Source organism: Marmota monax, unplaced genomic scaffold (assembly GCF_021218885.2).
Source record: "Marmota monax isolate L192 unplaced genomic scaffold, Marmota_monax_Labrador192_F-V1.1 WCK01_AAM20220418_F8-fsc00164, whole genome shotgun sequence".
NCBI lineage: Eukaryota > Metazoa > Chordata > Mammalia > Rodentia > Sciuridae > Marmota > Marmota monax.
This window is the reverse complement of record NW_026693313.1, coordinates 882,561-887,966: the sequence shown is the minus strand read 5'-3', so window position 1 is coordinate 887,966 and position 5,406 is coordinate 882,561.

Genomic DNA, 5,406 nt, shown 5'->3' with positions numbered 1-5,406 from the left:
CTATCTCAAGTCCCGTTACTGTCCGTATCTTGATGAAGATTTCAAAGATCGACGCCCCAGTGAGTACCTATTCCACAATGTTCAAACATGCCTTTAGATTTGTTTTTTCATATCCTCTTGGCACTTGACCAGAGACCCTGTGCCTAACAGAAGAAAAAGTAGGCCCAGATCTTCACCATGTCAACTTAGGATCTGACTTCCTTAACAAGACTCCTAGAGCCACGAGAAGTAAAATCCAGAAACAATAAATGAGACAGATTCAAACTGAAAAGCTTCTCAACAAAGGAAACAATAACATGAAGAGAGAGCCCACAGAACGGGAGGAAATCTTTACCACATACACCTCAGATAGAACATTGATCTCCAGCATGTATAAAAATCTCAAAAAACACCAAAATAATAATAACCCAAACAATAAATGGGCTAAGGAACTGAACACACTCTTCACAGAAGAAACACAATTCACCAACAAATATATGAAAAAAATGTTCAACATCTTTAGCAATTAGAGAAATGCAAATCAAAACTACTCTAAGATTTTAGGCAGTTATCAACTCTCCACCCCCACCTCTTTTCTGACATAAAGATCGAGACCATTAGTGAGAAACAAATAAAATTAATAAACAACAACAAATGTTGGCAAGGATGTGGGGGGAAAGGTACACTCATACACTGCTGGCGGAAATATAAATTGGTACAACCACTATGGAAAGCAGTACGGAGATTCCTCAGAAAACTTGGAATGGAACCACCATTTGACCCAGCTATCCCACTTCTGGGTTTATACCCAAACGACTTAAAATCAGCATATTACAGTAATTTGGCCACATCAATGCTTATAGCAGCTTAATTCACAATAGCTAAACTATGGAACCAATTTAGGTGCCCTTCAACAGATGAACGATTTAAAAAAGAGAAAAGTGACATATATACATATATACAATAGAATATTACTCAGCCTTAAAGAAGAATGAAATTATGGCATTTGCTGGTAAGTGGATGAAGCTGGAGAAAGAAGAATATTATGCTAAGCGAAATAAGCCAATCCCCAAAAAAACCAAAGGCCAAATGTTTTCTCAGATATGCAGATGCTAATTCACAATAGGGGAGGGGCTAGGGAAGAATAGAGTTACTTTAGACGGAGGGAAATGGAGGTAGGAAGGATAGGAGAATGAATCAGATATTACTACTCTATGTACATATAAACTATACAACCAGTGGGATTCTACGTCTATGTTTAACCAGAAGAATGAGAAATTATACTCCATTATAAATGAGGTATCAAAGTGCATTCTACACTCATGTATAACTCATTAAAACAAATAAAATTAATTAATTAGTTTTAAAAAAAGAATAAGCTGCCTGAATTCTACAGAGAGAATCTCCAAATGTTTTTCCAGCAGACGCAGCACCTCTGGGATTCCGTTGGTCTTCCAAGGAAACTACCTTCATTTGTGTTTTTTTTTTTTAATCTGTTTTTAAATATTAGTCTTTCTACCCTGTATTTGTGCCTTCAGGGGAATTGAAATTTTCCCATGCTTAGAATATTGTTATATTCCATTTTGGAGGAAAACATGTTGCAGTATTTTAAACTCATTATCTTCCTTTAATCAAGCAAATTTTCCAACTGTTTTTGGTTTGGGTACTATTAGTTCCCCAACCTCAGGGTTGGGCCAATTCCTTTCTGATGTTTTTTGGTTTCACATTTTTCTGAAAGATGTTGAGCTCACAATAGAATATTAATGTTGAAAACCAAAAAATTCTCCCTTCAGAAATAATTTTTTTTTCATATATATTCAAACCCCAAGCTGAGCCACTGGGCTCAGTCATAGAGTCAAACAAATAAAGGAGACTTTTTTGGAACTGAGTCTCCACTCCCACCTCAGAGTGTCATCATTCTGACAAGAAGAGATGGAGACAATCAATTTATGGCAGTGTTTTTAAGGCCCTTTGCCCTCAGTTATTTATCATTTCAGGGTTTAGTTCCACATAGAGAAGTCCTGAGAACCCACCTTATTCAGGAAATGATATGCTTACCAGAAATAGTTTTTAACTCTTTCTGACTACATCATATAGGATTTTTTTTTTAAGTACATTAAATTTCAGCTTAAAAAGGACTATCTGGCCAGGTAGTACATTCCAGAGCAATACATGGAGTAGCAAAACTGACAACATATGGAAAACAGGCAATTGATTTATTTAACATTTCTACTGTTTCAATTTCATTTCTACTTGCTTAAACAATAAGCAAGGTGTTGACCCAAATTGGATGACAAAGCAAATCTCCTGAATCTGATCTGCTAGTACCTTTTAGCTGCTGTGCAGAATCTCAGTGAGGCACTGGGTGAGCCCTCTGCACTAAATCCCTGACACGACATCTAAGTCACTGCTAGAGGCCTTCTATGATATCACAATGTCACTCCTTGTTTACAACCACTTCTCAGGGGGCCTACCTCCAAACAGAAACAGACGGCTACTTTTCTCCAGGATTCTACACAAATACATGCTGCTTTGAAGAAGCTTTAATAACAGTCTCTCCAAAGTAGGGTCATTATTTTCTTCCTGTGAATGAGGCCCTGGTGGTTGTCTGATTATACTCAAGGAAACAATGGAAAATCAGCTTTCAAAGTTTACTATCAGTTACAAAGGATTGTAAAGGACTTTAGAGGATGATAAGATAGGTGGCAGCTGCTTCTCACAGAATTTTTTGAAGAGGGAAATGGAACTAAAATAGAGTGGCCAGTGTGACTTCCAAGCCTGACGTAAGGGCAGTCCTAAGTTCAAATCCTCCTTCCACCCCCGTGTCAATCAGGACTAAAATGTACAAAGCACTCAGCTCAGAGGCCAGTGCAGAGGGTCAACAGAGGCAGGGGAGCTTGGGAGAGTGTAGAAATAAGGCTCAGGAGAGACAGGAACTCCATCAAACAGGAGCGCAGGAGTCCTCACGGGGATTTTCCAGCTTTGTTGGGGATACTGGATTTTTCCCTGGGAGAGGAATAAGGAGCTCAAGTCAATTTATTCAAGTATTAAAGGAAAAGGAGATCTCAGGAGACACCTGGTTCCAACTGCTAAAAGGCTGAATGTGGTAACTTGGGAGAAGCAGTGAAGAAAGAGAGGGGCCCTGGAGTGGGGGAGGGCAGGGACAGTTCGGGGCAGGAGCAACCGTGTCAGGGTGGACCCCTTCTGCCAAGCCCAGAGCACGTTCCCCTAAGAGTAGGGTCCTGCTAAGTTAGGCGTCCTATCCTGCTGTGGTTGCACCATGAGACCCCTCGGCAAGGCCTTCTCTGACAGCCCTCCACATCCAGCAGTTTGAGATGATCATAAATAGAAATACTTGTAAGGAACTAATCAGCCGTCAGATATCAAGAAGGTATACAATTCTTTTTTTTTTTTTTTTTTTCAAGTTTACTGTTAAAATCTGGGCTTGCTTCCCATGTCTGAAATCCAAGACTATTACAAAGGATAAAACTCAGGGCAAACCGGAGCCAAACAAGAAAGACACAGCAGAAATACAAATGCAGGAATACCATAACACATCACGGCCTGCCCACCAAGGGCTTCTCCTGGCCAGCTCCCTCCAAAAGTTAGCAGACGTTTGTACAAATCCTTGGGCAGGAAGAAACGCTTCCAGGCCAAGACACTGTACAGAGAGGAGTCGCTCAGACTTGACTTCTGCCCATACTCCGGGCTCTCAGTCTCCCATGTAATATGATGTAAACAACCAACAAAATCAGCAAAGTAAGAGACAAATAAGAACCAGATAGAGATGGCATGAGGAAGAGCCATGGTACTGGGAAAGCTTGGAAGGGGGCCTGAGATTTAAAACTGAAATGCTATCCGTTCCAAAGGTTTCCAGGTATGCAGCACAGACCTGTCTCCAAATCACCCACACTGGGTCTGCGGAGGACTCGGGGTTAGCAGCACAAATTATCTGCGTGACCTACTGCCAAATAGGCTCCCACCTCTTTTCCAACCAGAGTCGCCAAGCCCCAAAGGATCTTTTTCTCCTTTGCATGATGTCATTATTTTTATTCAAATGTAAATTCACACTTTAAACTACAAAAGGAAGTTGTGCTTTTGAATTAAGAAAAAAAAAGTTATTTTTGATTTAAAAATAACAAGGTTATAAAGGGGCAGGAAGAAAGGAAATGTGGGGTCATTTCCACAGGATCATTTTTAGTAGACTCTGCCCTGCTTGAATAGAAGCCAAGAAAGGAATGGAGGAATAGTGTGTATATAAGAACAAAAATAATTTTGCCCATATCCGACCCTGGGGAAGAGAGGACAGCAGGAGAGAAGGGAGGGAGGGAAGGGAATGGGCAGGCAGGAAGGGGGGGGGGTGGCCAGATGGGATGTGTACCTTTGCAGCAGTAGTAGCTAGATCTGGGGAAACCTAAATGCAAGAGGAGGAGGCCCTGTTTCTTTTCAATGTGCTTGCACACGGGTTATTAATCACACAGGCCATGGAGTATAATTATGTAACCTGATTTTAATGCTCAAGCCCTGTCAACCTTCTGCCTGGAAATACTCAAAAGCATTTCCCCCATTGAGAACTACGGCAACACGGTAATAAAACCCACAGTGAGACACCTCCCGCCGCGCCGGCCCACTCCCACTACACTTGGTTCTGGGCCAAACCAAAAGTTCTGAGAGGGTCAAATATTTAAATTCCAATTGCAACTATATTCACAATTCTCCATGAAGGCACAGGCAAGCCAGAAACATGAACCCGGATGCAGGGTCTTTTTTAGCAACGCACCTCTGACTCCGAGCTCTTGGGTTATGCGATTTTCATGTCCTCAAGTTGCAAAAGCTGGACCCTTAGACTTCAGACTTGCTTCTTAACGTGAGGTCTTATGTGCCACGTTACCCGATTCTCCACTAACACCAGGCTCATTCCTACACGGGCAAAGGAAGTCTTCTAGCAAAAGCAAACTGACAGAGGGAAAGAAACTGAAAAGGAATTTACAAGTCAATCCTAGTTTTCAGTAAAACCATGTAATCAAGATGTTAGGCTACTTAATCAGTCATGGTGATCAAGATAAAATTTTTCAAAGCTACCAGATATCTAGCAAGCACCTCCTGATCCATCATCCACCCTAAGCAGCTCTATAATCATTCATGAATATTTAGCCATATTTAGTCATCCATTCTTTTTACATGATTTCTGCTGTCTCTCACATATTCCTTTTATCCCCAAGCCTGCTATTGAGCTTCACTACCTTATGTCCCCATATTCACTCTTCTTTTTTTTTTTATTCAGTTATGCATGCAAGGAAATGCACAAATTTTAACAGTCCCATCCCTTTTTATATGTGCATGTACTCATGTAATTGTTAAGAAAAAGATACACTGCAGGAAATGTACACACAATTGTACATGCACACATACACACATTCCGACACA